Raw genomic sequence first — 16,357 nt, 5'->3', positions numbered from 1 at the left:
AAAAAAAAAAAAAAAAAAAATAGAAACTGAAGAGAAGCTTTCTTAGGAACTCCTTTGTGACATGTGCGTTCCACTCACAGAAATATACCCTTCTTCACATATAGGATTCTGGAATCCCTTTTGGAGAAAAAGCTACCAAGAGACATTCGGGAGTGTAAGGAGGGCTATGATGGAAAAGGAAATATCCTCAGAGAAAAACTGGAAAGAAAATTTCTGTGAAACTGCTTTTTGTTAGATAAATTTACTCATCTTACATAGTTAAAACTTTTCTTATGTTACGCATTTTGGAAACTCTTTAAGGCACGGATCCATGAAGGGACATTCGGGAGCATATTCAGGCCTATGGTGAAAGAGGAGATATCTTCAGATAAAAACTGCATAGAAGTTTTCTGAGAAACTACATTGTGATGTATGCATTTCACTCAGGGAGTTATACCTCTTTTCTCACAAGGCAGTATTTGAACACTGTACTTGTGAAACCGAAAAAGTGATATTTCGGTTCACATTGAGGTCTATGGCACATAGTGAAATATACCGAAATAAAATCGAGGAAGAAGCGTTCCAAGAATTTGCTCTATGATATGTGCATTCACTTCACAGTGTTAGTGCTTACTCTATGTTGCCGAGTTTCAAAACTCTGTCTTTCAAGAATCTGTGAAGGGATATTTAGTGAAGCCCGGAGGCTTGCGGTGAGCGAGGAAATGCCTTGCGATGAAAGTTGCAGAGAAACGTTCTCAGCAACTGCTTTGCAATGTGTGTATTCATCTCTTAGAGTTAAACCATTCCTTCAATTGAGCAGCTTGAAATCACTGTTTCTGTGGATTCTGAGGAAGGACATTTGGGAACGATCCTTAGAATATGGAGAAAGAAATATCCTCAGGTAAAATCCAGAAAGAAGCTTTCTGTGAATCTACTCTGTGTCGTAATTCAACTTGCTTAGTTAAGCCTCTCTTTACGTTGAGTAGTTTTATAACCCTGCGTATGTTTAGCGTGTGATGGGACATTTGGGAACAGTTTGTGGGTTACGGTGAAAAAGGAAATATGTTCAGACCGAAACTGGAGAGAGGCTTTCTGAGGAACTGCTTTGTGACGTGGGCATTCCACTCACAGTGTTCTACCTCTCTTCTCATACAGCGTTGGGGAAACCGTTTTTAAGAAACAGGTACCAAGTGATATTCGGGAGCATGGTCATGTTGATCTTGAAAAGGGAAATAGACTCAGACAAAACCTGGAAAGAAGTTTTGTAGGAAACTACTCTGTGCTATGTGTTATCATCTCACACAGATAATGGTTTCCTTACATTACACAGCTTGAAAACTGTCATGGACGGATCCACAAAGGGACTTTCGGGAGCACACTCAGGACTATGGTGAAAAAGGAAATATATTCAGATAAAAACTGGAAAGAAGCTTTCTGTGAATCTGCCATTTGCTGTGTTTATTCATCTCAAATACATGAAGCTTTCCTTACATTACGCAGCTTGGAAACTCCCTCGTGGATGGATCCGCGAAGGATATTTGAGAAAACATTAGGGCCTATGGTGAAATAGGAAATATAGTCAGATAAAAACTGGAGAGAAGCTTTCTGAGAAACTGGTCGGTGATGTGTGTATTCCACTCAGAGAGTTATAACTTCCTTTTCATAAGGCACAGTTTGAACACTCTTCCTGTAAAACCAAAGAGTAACATTTGGAGCACGTTGAAGACTAGTGCAAAAAGTGAAACGTCGTCCAATAAAAAAATAGAGAGAAGCACTCAAAAAAACTGTTCTCTGACTAGTCCATACTTTTCACAGTGTTAAAGCTTACTCTACATTTCCCAGTTTGAAAGTCAGTCTTTGAGGGTTCTGTGAAGGGATAGTAACTGGCGACCAGAGGCCTGTGTGAGGCAAGGAAATGTCTTCAATCGAAAATTGGAGAGAAGCTATCTGCGCAACTCTCCTGTGATTTTTGTATTCATCTCATAGCGTTAAATCATTCTTTGGATTGAGCAGTTTGAAATCACTGTTTCTGTGGAATCTGAGAAAGGACATTTGGTAACGCTCTTTAGAATATCCTGAAAAAGAAATAACCTCAGAGAGAACCAGAAGGAAGCTTTCTGTGAACCCGCTCTGTGTCATGTGATTTCCACGCACACAGTTAAGCTTCCCTTTTCACTATGCTGTATCATAATACTGTTTTTGCTTAGGCTGTGAAGGGATACTTTCGAGGGCTTTGAGGCTTACGGTGAGAAAGGAAACGTCTTCATATAGAAACTGGAGAGAAGGGTCCTGAGAAGCTGCTTTGTGACGTGTGCATTCCACTAACAGAAATATACATTTCTTCTGTTGTTTTAGACATGAAGTCCTTGTCCATGCCTATGTCCTGAATGATACTACCTAGGTTTTCTTCTAGGGATTTTTGGTATTAGGTCTAACATTTACGTGGCTAATCCATCTTGAATTAATTTTGGTATAAGGAGTAAGGAAAGGATCCATTTTCAGATTTCTACTTATGGCTAGCCAATTTTCCCAGCATCATTTATTAAATAGGGAATCCTTTCCCCCCTTTCTCGTTTCACTCAGGTTTATCAAAGATCAGATGTGTGGTATTATTTCTGAGGACTCTGTTCTGTTCCATTGGTCTATACCTCTGTTTTGGTACCAGTACCATGCTGTTTGGGTTACTGTAGCCTTGTAGTATAGTTTGAAGTCAGGTGCCTCCGGCCTTTTTCTAAATCATGCTGCTATAAAGACACATGCAAACTTATGTTTATTGCGGCACTATTCACAAGAGCAAAGACTTGGAATCAACCCAAATGTCCATCAGTGACTGACTGGATTAGGAATATGTGGCACATATACACCATGGAATACTATGCAGCCATAAAAAGGATGAGTTTGCATCATTTGTAGGGACATGGATGCAGCTGTGTACCATCATTCTCAGCAAACTATCACAAGAACAGGAAACCAAACACCGCATGTCATCACTCATAGGTGGGAACTGAACAATGAGATCACTTGGTGTCGGGAAGGGGAACATCACACATCGGGGCCTATCATGGGGAGGGGGTTGGGGGGAAGGATTGCATTGGGAGTTATACCTGATATAAATGACAAATTGATGGGTGCTGACAAGTTGATGGGTGAAGCACAGCAACGGGGCACAGGTATACATATGTAAAAAACCTGCACATGTACCCTAGAACTTACTGTATAATAATAAAAAAAAAAGAAAAAAAAAGAAATATACCTTTCTTCTTCTAAAGGATTCCAGAATCCCTTTTGGAGAAAAAGTTACCAGGAGATATTCTGGAGTATAGTGATGACTATGATGAAAGGGGAAATATCCTCAGACAAAAATTGAAAAGAAGATTTCTGTGAAACTGCTTTGTGTTAGATATATTTTTTCGTCAGGCATAGTAAAAACTTTAATTATATTATGCAGTTTGGAAGTCCGTCATGCACAGATGCGTGAAGCGACATTTGGGAGCACTTTCAGGCTTACGATGAAAGAGGAGATATCTTCAGATAAAAACTGGATAGAAGATTTATGAGAAACTACTTTGTGTTGTAATGCATTCCACTGAGGGTGTTATACCTCTTTTCTCACAAGTCAGTGGGAAATAGTGAAATATACTGAAATGAAATCGAAAAAGAAGCGTTCCAAGAATCTCCTCACTGATATTTGCATTCACTTCACAGAATTTATTCTCACTCCATGTTGCCCAGTTTCGAAATTCTGTCTTTGAAGCGTCTGTGAAGGGATATTTAGTGACGCCCGGAGCCTTGTGGTGAGCAAGGAAACATCTTCCGATGAAACCTGCAGAGTAACTTTCTGAGCAACTGCTTTGCAGTGTGTTTATTTGTCTAAAAGATTTAATCCATTCTTTGGATTGAGCAGATTGAAATCACTGTTTTTGTGAAATCTGAGGAAGGACATTTGGGAACGATCCTTAGAACTTGGAGAAAGAAATATCCTCAGATAAAATCCAGAGGAAGCTTTCTGTGAAACTACTCTGTGTTGTCTTAATTCCTCTCACTTACTTAAGCCTCTCTTTATGTTGAGCAGTTTTATAACCCTGTGTAAGTTTAGCTTGTGATGGGACATTCGGGAGCACGTTGAGGCTTACGGTGAAAAAGGAAATATGCTCAGACCGAAACTGGAGAGAAGCTTTCTGAGGAACTGCTTTGTGACGTGTGCATTCCACTCACAGTGTTCTACCTCTCTTCTCATACAGCATCGGGGAAACCACTTTTAGGAAACAGGCACCAAGTGATATTTGGGAGCATGGTCATGCTGATCTTGAAAAGGTTAATAGCCTCAGACAAAACCTGGAAAGTAGTTTTGTAGGAAACTACTCTGTGCTATGTGTTATCATCTCACAGAGATAAAGGTTTCCTTACATTACACGGCTTCAAAACTGTCATGGACGGATCCACGAAGGGACTTTCGGGAGCACACTCAGGACTACGGTGAAAAAGGAAATATCTTCAGATAAAAACTGGAAAGAAGCTTTCTGTGAATTGCTTGTTTCTATGTTTATTCTTCTCTCATAGATGAAGCTTTCTTTACATTACGCAGCTTGGAAACTCCCTCGTGGATGGATCCACGAAGGGATATTTGGGATCACATTCAGGCCCATGGTCAAGTAGGAAATATAGTCAGATTAAAACTGGAGAGAAGCTTTTAGAGAAACTGTGTGGTGATGTGTGCATTCCACTCAGGGATTTTTAATGTTCTTCTCATAAGGCTCAGTTTCAACTCTGTTCCTGTAAAACAAAAGAAGTGATATTCGGAGCACATTGAAGACAATGGCAAAAAGTTAAATGTCGTCCAATAAAAAACAGAAAGAAGCACTCCACTAAACTGCTCTCTGACATGCCCATTCTTTTCACAGGGTTAAAGTTTACTCTACATTTCCCAGTTTGAAAGTCGGCCTCTGAAGGTTCTGTGAAGGGATAGTAAGTGGCAACCGGAGGCCTGTGTCGAGCAAGGAAATGTCTTCAATCGAAAATTGGAGAGAAGCTTTCTGCAAAACTATTTTTTGATGTTTGTGCTCAACTCAAAGAGTTAAATCATTCTTTGGATTGAGGAGTTTGAAATCACTGTTTCTGTGGAATCTGAGAAAGGACATTTGGAAACGCTCTTTAGAATATCCTGAAGAAGACATAACCTCAGATAGAAACCAGAAGGAAGCTTTCGGTGAACCTCCTCTGTGTCATGTGAATTCTGCTCACACAGTTAAGCTTCTCTTTTCATTGAGCAGTATCATAACACTGTTTTTGTTTAGACTGCAATGGGAAATTCAGGGGCAATTTGAGGTTTACGGTGAGAAAGGAAGCATCTTCCGTTAGAAACTGGAGAGAAGCTTTCTGAGGACCTGCTTTGTGACGTGTGCATTCCACTCACAGAAATATACTTTTCCTCTCATAGAGGATTCCGGAATCCCTTTTGCAGAAAAAGCTAACAAGAGACATTCGGGAGTAAAGAGACGGCTATGGTGAAAAAGGAAATATCCTCAGACAAAAAATGGAAAGAAGATTTCTGTGAAACTGCTATGTGTTAGATGTATTTATTCATCTTGCACAGTTCAAATTTTTCTTATATCATGCAGTTTGGAAACTCTGTCATTCACGGATCCGTGAAGGGACTTTCGGGAGCACTTTCAGGCCTATGGTGGAAGAGGAGATGTCTTCTGATAAAAACTGGATAGAAGCTTTAAGAGAAAGTACTTTGTCATGTATGCATTCCCCTCAGTGAGTTATACCTCTTTTCTCACAAGGCAACGTTTGAACACTCTTCCTGTGAATCTGAAAAAGTGATATTTCGGAATGCATTGAGGACTATGGTGAATAGCAAAATATACTGAAATAAAATCGAGGAAGAAGCATTCCAAGAATCTGGTCTCTGATACGTGCATTGAATTCACAGAGTTAATGCTTACTCTATGTTGCCCACTTTTGAAACTCTATCTTTGACGAATCTGTGAATGCATATATAGTGACGCATGGATGCTTGTGGTGAGCAAGGAAACATCTTCCGATGAAACTTGCAGAGAAACTTTCTGAGCAATTGCTTTGCATTGTGTGCATTCGTCTCATTGAGTTAAACTATTCTTTGCATTGAGCAGCTTGAAATCACTGTTTTTGTGGCATCTGAGGAAGGACATTTGGGAACGATCCTTAGAATATGGAGAAAGAATCATCGTCAGGAAAAATCCAGAAGGAAGCTTTCTGTGAAACTGCTCTGTGTGGTCGTAATTCCTCCCACTCAGTTAAGCCTCTCTTTTCATTGAGCAGTTTTCTAACACTGTGTATGTTTAGCGCGTGATGGGATATTCAGGAGCACTTTGAGGCTAACGGTGAAAAAGAAAGTATGTTCGGACCGAAACTGGAGAGAAGCTTCCCGAGGAACTGCTTTGTGACGTGTACATACCACTCACACTGTTATATCTCTCTACTCATACAGCGTCGAAGAAACCCTTTTGGAGAAACAGGCACTAAGTGATATTTGGGAGCATCTTGATGCAGATGGTGAAAAACAAAATAGCCTCAGACAAAAACTGGAAAGAAGCTTTCTAGGATGCTACTCTGTGATATGTATAATCATCTCACATAGATAAAACTTTCTTTATATTACGCAGCTTGGAAACTTCTTCGTGGATGGATCTGTGAAGGGATATTTGGGATCATATTCGGGCCTACGGTGAAATAGAAACTATTGTCAGATAAAAAGTGGAGAGAAGATTTCTGAGAAACTGCTTGCTGATGTGAGCATTCCACTCAGGGATTTATAACTTTCCTCTCATAAGGCACACTTCGAATACTGTTCCTGTAAAACAAGAAGAATGATATTCAGAGCACCTTGAAGACTATTGCAAAAAGTGAATTGTCGTCCAATAAAAGACAGAAAGAAGCACTCGACGAAACTGCTCTCTGACATGTCCAACCTATTCACAGGGTTAAAACTTACTCTACAGTTCCCAGGTTGAAAATCAGTCTTTGAGTGTTCGGCGAAGGGATAGGAAGTGACAATCGGAGGCCTGTGTCGAGCAAGGAAATGTCTCCCATCAAAAATTGGAGACAAGCTTTCTGCACAACGCTTTTGTGATGTTTGTATTCATCTCACAGAGTGAAATCATTCTTTTGATTTAGCAGTATGATATCGCTCCTTCTGTGGAATCTGACAAAGGACATTTGAAAACGCTCTTTAGAATATCCTGAAAAAGAAATAACCTCAGAGAGAAACCAGAAGGAAGCTTTCTGTGAAATGGCTCTGTGTCACGTGAATTCCGCTCACACCATTAGGCTTCTCTTTTCATTGAGCAGTATCATAACACTGCTTTTGTTTAGACTGTGAAAGGGATATTCAGGAGTGCTTTGAGGCCTACAGTGGGAACGGAAACGTCTTCAGAGAGAAACTGGAGAGAAGCTTTCTGAGAAGTTGCTTTAGGACGTGTGCATTCCACTCACAGAAATATACTTTTCGTCACAGAGAGGATTCCGTAAACCGTTTTGGAGAAAAAGCTACCAAGAGACATTCGGAAGTATAGGGACAGCTATGGTGAAAAAGGAAATATCCTCAGACAAAAGCTGTAAAGAAGATTTCTGTGATACTGTTTCATGTTAGATATATTGACTCATCTCGAATAGTTAAAACTTTTTTTATATTACGCACTTTGGAATCTTCATCATCCATGGATCTACGAAGGGACATTCAGGATCTTATTCAGGCCTACGGTGAAAGTGGCGATATCTTCAGAAAAAAACTGGACAGAAGCTTTGTGAGGAACTATTTTGTGATGCATGCATTCCACTCAGGGAGTTATACCTCTTTTCTCACATGGCAATGTTTGAACACCATTCCTGTGAAACCAAAAAGTTGATACTTCAGAGCGCATTGAGGACTATGGCGAATAGTGAAATATACTGAAATAAAATCAGAAAGAAGCATTCCAAGAATCTGCTCTCTGATATGTTCATTGACTTCACAGAGTTAATGCTTACTCTATGTTGCCCAGTTTTGAAACTCTGTCTTTGAAGAACCTGTGATGGGATATTTACTGACACCCAGAGGCTTCTGGTGAGCAAGGAAACGTCTTCTGATAAAACATGCAGAGAACCTTTCTGAGCAACTGCTTTGTGATGTGTATATTCATCTCATAGAGTTACACCATTCTTTGGATTGAGCAGCTTGAAAGCACTGTTTTTGCAGAATCTGAGGAAGGACGTGTGGGAACGATCCTTAGAAAATGGAGAAAGAAATATCCTCAGGTAAAACCCAGAAGGAAGATTTCTGTGAAATTGCTCTGTGTCATCGTAATTCCAATCGCACAGATAAGCCTCCCTTTTCATTGAGTAGATTTCTAACCCTGTGTATGTTTAGCATGTGATGGGATATTCAGGAGCACTTTGAGGCTCACGGTGAAAAAGGAAATATGTTCAGACCGAAACTGGAGAGAAGCTCTCTGAGGAACTGTGTTTTAATGTGTGCATTGAACTCACAGTGGTATACCTCTCTTCTCATACTGCGTTGGGTAAACCCTGTTGGAGAAAGAGATACCTAGTGATATTAGGGAGCATGTTGATGCCGATGCTGAAAAGGGAAATAGCCTCAGACAAAAACGGGAAAGGAGCTTTCTAGGCAACTACTCTGTGATATTGGTAATCATCTCACATCGATAAAGCTTTCTTTACATTATGCAGCTGGGAAACTGTCATGGACGGATCCATGAAGGGACCTTCAGGAGCTCATTCAGGACTATGGTGAAAAAGGAAATATCTTCAGATAAAAACTGGAAAGAAGGTTTCTGTGATCTGCTGTTTGCTATGTGTATTCATCTCACATAGATGAAGCTTTCTTTCCACTATGCAGCTTGGAAACTCCCTCATGCATGAATCCGCGAAGGGATATTTGGGATCACATTTGGGCCTATGGTGAATTAGGAAATATAGTCAGATAAAAACTGGAGAGAAACTGTCTGAGAAACCGTTTGGTGGTGTGTGCATTCCACTCATGGAGTTATCACTTTCTTCTCATGAGGCACAGTTTGATCACTGCTCTGTAAAACCAAAAGAGTGATATTTGGAGCAAATTGAAGACTATGGAAAAAGAGAAATGTCGTCCAATAGAAAACAGAATGAAGCAATCGAAGAAACTGCTCTCGGACATCTCCATTCTTTTCACAAGGTTAAAGCTTACTCTACATTTCCCAGTATGAAAGTCCGTCTTTGAAGGGTCCGTGAAGGAATATTAAGTGGAAACCGGAGGCATGTGTCGAGCAAGGAAATGTCTTCCTTCGTAATTGGAGAGAAGCTTTCTGCGCAACTCTTTTGTGATGTTTGTATTCATCTCATAGAGTTAAATCATTCTTTGGATTGAGCAGTTTGAAATCGCTGTTTCAGTGGACCCTGAGAGAGGACATTTGGAAACGCACTTTAGAAAATCCTGAAAAAGAAATAACCTCAGAGAGAAACCAGAAGAAAGGTTCTGTGAATCTGCTCTGTGGCACGTGAATTACGCCCACAAGTTAAGCTTCTCTTTTCATTGAGCTGTATCATAACACTGTTTTTATTTAGTCTGCAAAGGGATATTCAGGAATGCTTTGAGGCTGATGGTGAGAAAGGAAATATCTTCAGATAGAAAATGGAGAGAAGCTTTCTCAGGAGCTGCTTTGTGATGTTGGCATTCCACTCATAGAAATATACCTTTCTTCTCATAAAAGATTTCGGAATCCCTTTTGGAGAAAAAGCTACCAAGATACATTCGGGGGTATAGGAATGGCTATGGTGAAAAAGGAAATATCCTCAGACAAAAACTGGAAAGAAGATTTCTCTGAAACTGCTTTGTGTTAGATATATTTATTCTTCTCACATAGTTAAAACTTTGCCCACATTATGCAGTTTGGAAACCCCATCATGCACCGATCCACCAAGGGACATTAAGGAGCACATTCAGGCCTACAGTGAAAGAGGAGATATCTTCAGATAAAAACTGGATAGAAGCTTTCTGAGAAACTACTTTGTGATGTATGCATACCACTCAGGGAGATATACCTCTTTTCTAACAAGGCAGTGTTTGAACACCTTTCCTGTGAAACTGAAAAAGTGATATTTCGCAGCCCATTGAGGACTATGGCGAATAGAGAAATATACTGAAATAAAATTGAAGAAGAAGCTTTCGAAGAATCTGCTCTCTGATATGTGTATTCACTTCACAGAGTTAATGCTTACTCTATGTTGCCCAGTTTTGAAACTCTGTCTTTGAAGAATCTGTGAAGGGATATTTAGTGATGCCTGGGAACTTGTGTTGAGGAATGAAACGTCTCACAGTTAAACCTGCAGAGAAACTTTCTGAGCAACTGCTTTATGATGTGTGTATTCCTCTCATAGAGATAATCCATTGTTTGTATTGAGCAGGTTGAAATCACTGTTTTTGTGGCATTGGAAGAAGGACATTTTGGAACAGTCCTTAGAATATGGAGAAAGAAATATCCACAGGAAAAATCCAGAAGGAAGCTTTCTGTGAAACTGTTCTGTGTCATCTTCATTCCTCTTGCTCACTTAACCCTCTCTTTTCATTGAGCAGTTTTATAACCCTGTGTATGTTTAGCGTGTGATGGGACATTCGGGAGCCCTTTGAGGTTTATGGTGAAAAAGGAAATATGTTCAGACCAAAACCAGAGAGAAGTTTTCCAAGGAACTGCTTTGTGACTTGTGCATTCCACTCACAGTGTTCTACCTCTCTTCTCTTACAACCTCGGGGAAACCCTTTTGGAGAAAGAGGTACCAGGTGATATTTGGGAGCATGTTGATGACGATGGTGAAAAGGGAACTAGCCTCAGACAAACCTGGAAAGAAGCTTTCTAGGAAACTACTGTGTGATATGTGTAACAATCTCACCTAGATAAAGCTTTCTTTACATTACGCAGCTTGGAAACTGTGATCGACGAATCCATGAATGGACCATCGGGAGCATATTCAAGACTATGGTGAAAAAGGGAATATCTTCAGATAAATACTGAAAGGAAGCTTTCTGTGAATATTCATTTTGCTATGTTTATTCATCTCACATAGATGAAGCTTTCTTTCCATTACGCAGCTTGAAAACTCACTCGTGGATAGATCCACGAATGGATATTTGAGATCACATCTGGGCTTTTGGTGAAACAGGAAATATAGTCAGATAAAAACTGGAGAGAATCTTTCAGAGAAACTGCTTGGTGTGTGTGCATTCCACTCAGGGAGTTATACCTTTCTTCTCATAAGGCGCAGTTTGAACACTGTTCCTGTAAAACCAAAAGAGTGATATTCGGAGCACATTGAAGACTGTTGCAAAAGTGAACGGCTCCCTAACATGCCCATTCTTTTCACAGGGTTAAAGCTTACTCTACATTTCCCAGTATGAAAGTCGCCCTATGAGGGTTCTGCGAAGGGATAGTAAGTGGCAACAGGAGGCCTGTGTCGAGGAAGGAAATGTCTCCCATCGAAAATTGGAGAGAAGCATTCTGCACAATTTTTTTGTGATGTTTGCGTTCATCTCAAAGAGTTAAATCATTCTTTGGATTGAGCAGTTTGAAATCACTGTTTCTGTGGAATCTGAGAAGGGACATTTGGAGACGCTCCTTAGAATATCCTGAAGAAGACATAACCTCAGAGAGAAACAAGAAGGAATAGTTCTGTGAACCTGCACTCTGTCACGTGAATTCCACTCCAACAGTTAAGCTTCTCTGTTCGTTGAGCAGTATCATAACTCTGTATTTGTTTAGACTGCAAAGGGATTTCCAGGAGCAATTTGAGGTTACAGTAATAAAGGAAACATCTTCAGATAGAAACCGGAGAGAAACATTCTGAGGAGCTGCTTTGTGATGTGTGCATTCCACTCACAGAAATATACCTTTCTTCTCCTAGAGGTTTCCAGATTCCCTTTTGGAGAAAAAGCTATCAAGAAATATTTGGGAGTATAGGTACAGCTATGGTGAAAAAGGAAATATCCCCAGACAAAAGTGGAAAGAAGATTTCAGTGAAACTGCTTCATGCTAGATATATCTATTCATCTCACATAGTTAAAACCTTTCTTATATTACACAGTTTGGAAACACCATCATGCATGAATGCACGAAGGGACGTTCGGAAGTACATTCAGTCCTACGGTGAAAAGGAGATATGTTCAGATAAAGACTGGATAGAAGCTTTCTGAGGAACTACTTTTGATATATGCATTCTGCTCAGGGAGTTATACCTCTTTTCACACAAGACAGTGTTTAAACACTGTTCCTGTGTAACCGAAAAAGTGATATTTTGGAGCGCACTGAGGACTATGGCAAATAGTGAAATATACTGAAATAAAATCGAGAAAGAAGCTTTCCAAGAATCTGTACTCTGATATGTGCATTCATTTCAAAGAAATTATGCTTACTCTATGTTGCCCAGTTTCGAAATTCTGTCTTTGAAGAATCTGTGAAGGGATATTTAGTGACAACTGGAGGCTTGTGGTGAGCAAGGAAACATCTTCCGAAGAAACCTGCAGAGTAACTTTCTGAGCAACTGCTTTGCGATATGTGTATTCATCTCCTAGATTTAAACCGTTCTTTGGATTGAGCAGATTGAAGTCACCATTTTTGTGCAGTCTGAGGAAGGATATTTGGGAATGATCCTTAGAACATGGAGAAAGAAATATCCTCAGGTAAAATCCAGAAGGAAGCTTTCTGTGAAACTACTCTCTGTCATCTTAATTTCTCTCACTTAGTTAATCCTCTTCTTGTGTTGAGTTATTTTATACCCCTGTGTATGTTTTGCATGTGACGGGACATTCATGGGCACTTTGAGGCTTATGGTGAAAAAGGAAATATGTTCAGACCGAAACTGGAGAGAAGCTTTCCATGGAACTGCTTTGTGACGTGTGAATTTCACTCAGAATGTTATACCTCTCTTCTCATACAACGTCGGGGAAACCATTTTGGAGAAACAGGTACGAAGTGATATTCGGTAGCATGTTGATGCCAATGATGAAAAGGGAAATTGCCTCAGACAAAAGCTGGAAAGAAGATTTCCAGGAAACTACTCTGTGATATGTGTAACCATCTCACAGAGATAAATGTTTCCTCATATTACACAGCTTGAAAACTGTCATGGACGGTTTCACGAAGCGACTTTCGGGAGCAAACTCAGGACTATGGTGAGAAAGGAAATATCTTCAGATAAAAACTGAAAGAAGTTTCTGTGAATCTTCTTTTTTCTATGTTTATTCTTCTCACATATATGAAGCTTTCTTTACATTGCGCAGCTTGGAAACTCCCTCGTGGATGGATCCATGAAAGGATATTTGAAATCACATTCAGGCCTATGGTCAAATAGGAAATATAGTCACACAAAAACTGGAGAGAAGCTTTCTGAGAAAATGCTTGGTGATATGTACATTCCACTAGGGGAGATTTAATGTTCTTCTCATAGGCACAGTTTGAGCACTGTTCCTGTAAAACCAAAAGATTGATATTTGGAGCACATTGAAGACAATGGCAAAAAGTGAAATGTTGTCCAAAAAAAAAAAATAAATAAATAAAAACCAGAAAAAAGCACTCGAAGAAACTGCTCTCTGACATGCCCATTGTTTTCACAGGGTTAAAGCTTACTCAACATTTCCCAGTTTGAAAGTCGGCCTCTGAGGTTTCTGCAAAGGGATAGTAATTGGCAACTGGAGGCCTGTGTCGAGTAAGGAAATGTCTCCCATCGAAAATTGGTGATAAATTTTCTGTGTAACTCTTTTGTGATGTTTGTATTCATCACAAAGAGTGAAATCATTCTTTGGATGGAGCAGTTTGAAATCACTGTTTCTGTGGAATCTGAGAAAGGACATTTAGAGACGCTCTTTAGAATATCCTGAAATATACATAACCTCAGAGAGAAACCAGAAGGAAGCTTTCTGTGACACTGCCCTGTGTCACGTGAATTCCACTCACACAGTTAAGCTTCTCTTTTTATTGAGCAGTATCATAAAACTGTTTTTGTTTAGACTGCGAAGGGATATTCAGGAGTAATTTGAGGGCTACGGTGAGAAAGGAAACGTCTTCAGATAGAAACTGGAGAGAAGCTTTCTGAGGAGCTGCTTTGTGATGTGTGCATTCCACTCATATAAATATACTGTTAGAGGATTCCAGAATCCCTTTTGGTGACAAAGCTACCAAGAGACATTTGGATGTATAGGGATGGCTATGTTGAAAAAGGAAATATCCTCAGAGAAAAACTGGAAAGATTTCTGTGAAAATACTTCGTGTTAGATGTATCTATTCATCTCGCAGAGTTCAAACCTTTCTTATATTATGCAGTTTGGAAACTCCATCCTGCACGGATTCACGAAGGGACATTCAGGAGCACACTCTGGCCTTTGGTGAAAGAGAAGATATCATCAGATAAAAACTGTAGAGAAGCTTTCTGAGAAACTACATTGTGATGTATGCATTCCACTCAGGGAGTCATACCTCTTTTCTCACAAGGCACGGTTTGAACACTGTTCCTGTGAAAGCGAAAAAGTGATGTTTCAGAGCACACTGAGGTCTATGGAGAATAGTGAAATATACTGAAATTACATCGAGGAAGAAGCGTTCCAGGAATCTGCTCTCTGATATGTGCCTTTACTTCACAGAATTTATGCTTACTCTTTGTTGCCCAGTTTCGAAATTCTGTCTTTGAAAAATCTGCGAAGGGATATTTCGTGACGCCCAGAGGCTTGTGGTGAACAAGAAAACATCTTCCGAGGAAACCTGCAGAGCAACTTTGTGAGCAACTGCTTTGCGATGTGTGTATTCTTCTCCTAGATTTAAACCACTCTTTGGATTGAGCAGATTGAAATTAATGTTTTTGTGGAATCTGAGGAAGGACATTTGGGAACGATCCTTAGAACATGGAGAAAGAAATATCCTCAGGTAAAATACAGAAGGAAGCTTTCTGTGAAACTACTGTGTGTCATCTTAATTCCTCTCACTTAGTTAAGCCTCTCCTTACATTGAGTAGTTTTATAACCCTGTGTATGTTTAGTGTGTGATGGGACATTCGGAAGCACTTTGAGGCTTACGATGAAATAGTAAATATGCTCAGACCGAAACTGGAGAGAAGGTTTCCGTGGAACTGCTTTGTGAGGTGTGCATTCCACTCACAGCGTTATACCTCTCTTCTCATACAGCGTCGAGGAAACCCTTTTGGAGAAACAGGTTCCAAGTGATATTCGGGAGCATGTTGACACAAATGATGAAAAGGGAAATAGCCTCAGACAAAACCTGGAAAGAAGCTTTCTAGGAAACTACTCTGTGATATGTGTTATCATCTTACAGAGATAAAGTTTTCCTTACCTTAAACAGCTTGAAAACTTTCATGGAGGGATCCACGAAGGGACTTTTGGGAGCACACTCAGGACTGTGGTGAAAAAGGAAATATCTTCAGATAAAAACCGGAAAGAAACTTTCTGTGAATCTGCTTTGTTCTATGTTGATTCTTCTCACATAGATGAAGCTTTCTTTACATTACGCAGCTGGGAAACTCCCTCGTGTAATGATTCACAAAGGGATATTTGGGATCACATTTGGGCCTATGGTCAAATAGGAAATATAGTCAGATGAAAACTGGAGAGAAGCTTTCTGAGAAACTGCTTGGTGATGTGTGCATTCCACAAAGGGAGTTGTAATGTTCTTCACATAAGACACAGTTTGAACACTGTTCCTGTAAAACCAAAAGAGTGATATTCGGAGCACATTGAACAGTATGGCAAAAAGTGAAATGTCGTTCAATAAAAAATAGAAAGAATCACTCGAAGAAACTGCTCTCTGATGTGCCCATTCTTTTCACAGGTTTAAACCTTACTCTACATTTCCCAGGTTTAAAGTTGGCCTCTGAGGGTTCTGCGAAGGGATAGAATGTGGCAACCGGAGGCCTCTGTCGAGCAAGGAAATGTCTGCCATCGAAAACTGGAGAGAGGCTTTCTGCACAACTGTTTCGTGATGTTTGCATTCCACTCAAATAATTAAATCATTCTTTGGATTGAGCAGTTTGAAATCACTGTTTCTGTGGAATCTGAGAAAGGACATTTGGAGACGCTCTTTAGAATATCCTGAAAGAGAAATAACCTCAGAGAGAAAGAAAAAGGAAGCTTTTGATGAAACTGCTCTGTGTCACGTTAAGGAAGCTGACACAATTAAGCTTCTGTTTTCATTGAGCAGTATAATAAACTGAACACTGTTCCTGTGAAAACAAAAAAAAAAAGATATTTCAGAGCGCATTGAGGACTATGGCGAATAGTGAAATACACTGAAATAAAATCGAAGGAGAAGCCTTCCGAGAATCTGCTCTGTGATATGTGCATTCACTTCCCAGAGTTATGCTTACT

This window comes from Piliocolobus tephrosceles, chromosome 2, assembly GCF_002776525.5.
Source record: "Piliocolobus tephrosceles isolate RC106 chromosome 2, ASM277652v3, whole genome shotgun sequence".
Lineage (NCBI taxonomy): Eukaryota > Metazoa > Chordata > Mammalia > Primates > Cercopithecidae > Piliocolobus > Piliocolobus tephrosceles.
The sequence above is the reverse complement of the archived record's forward strand: the minus strand, read 5'-3'. Positions refer to the sequence as shown.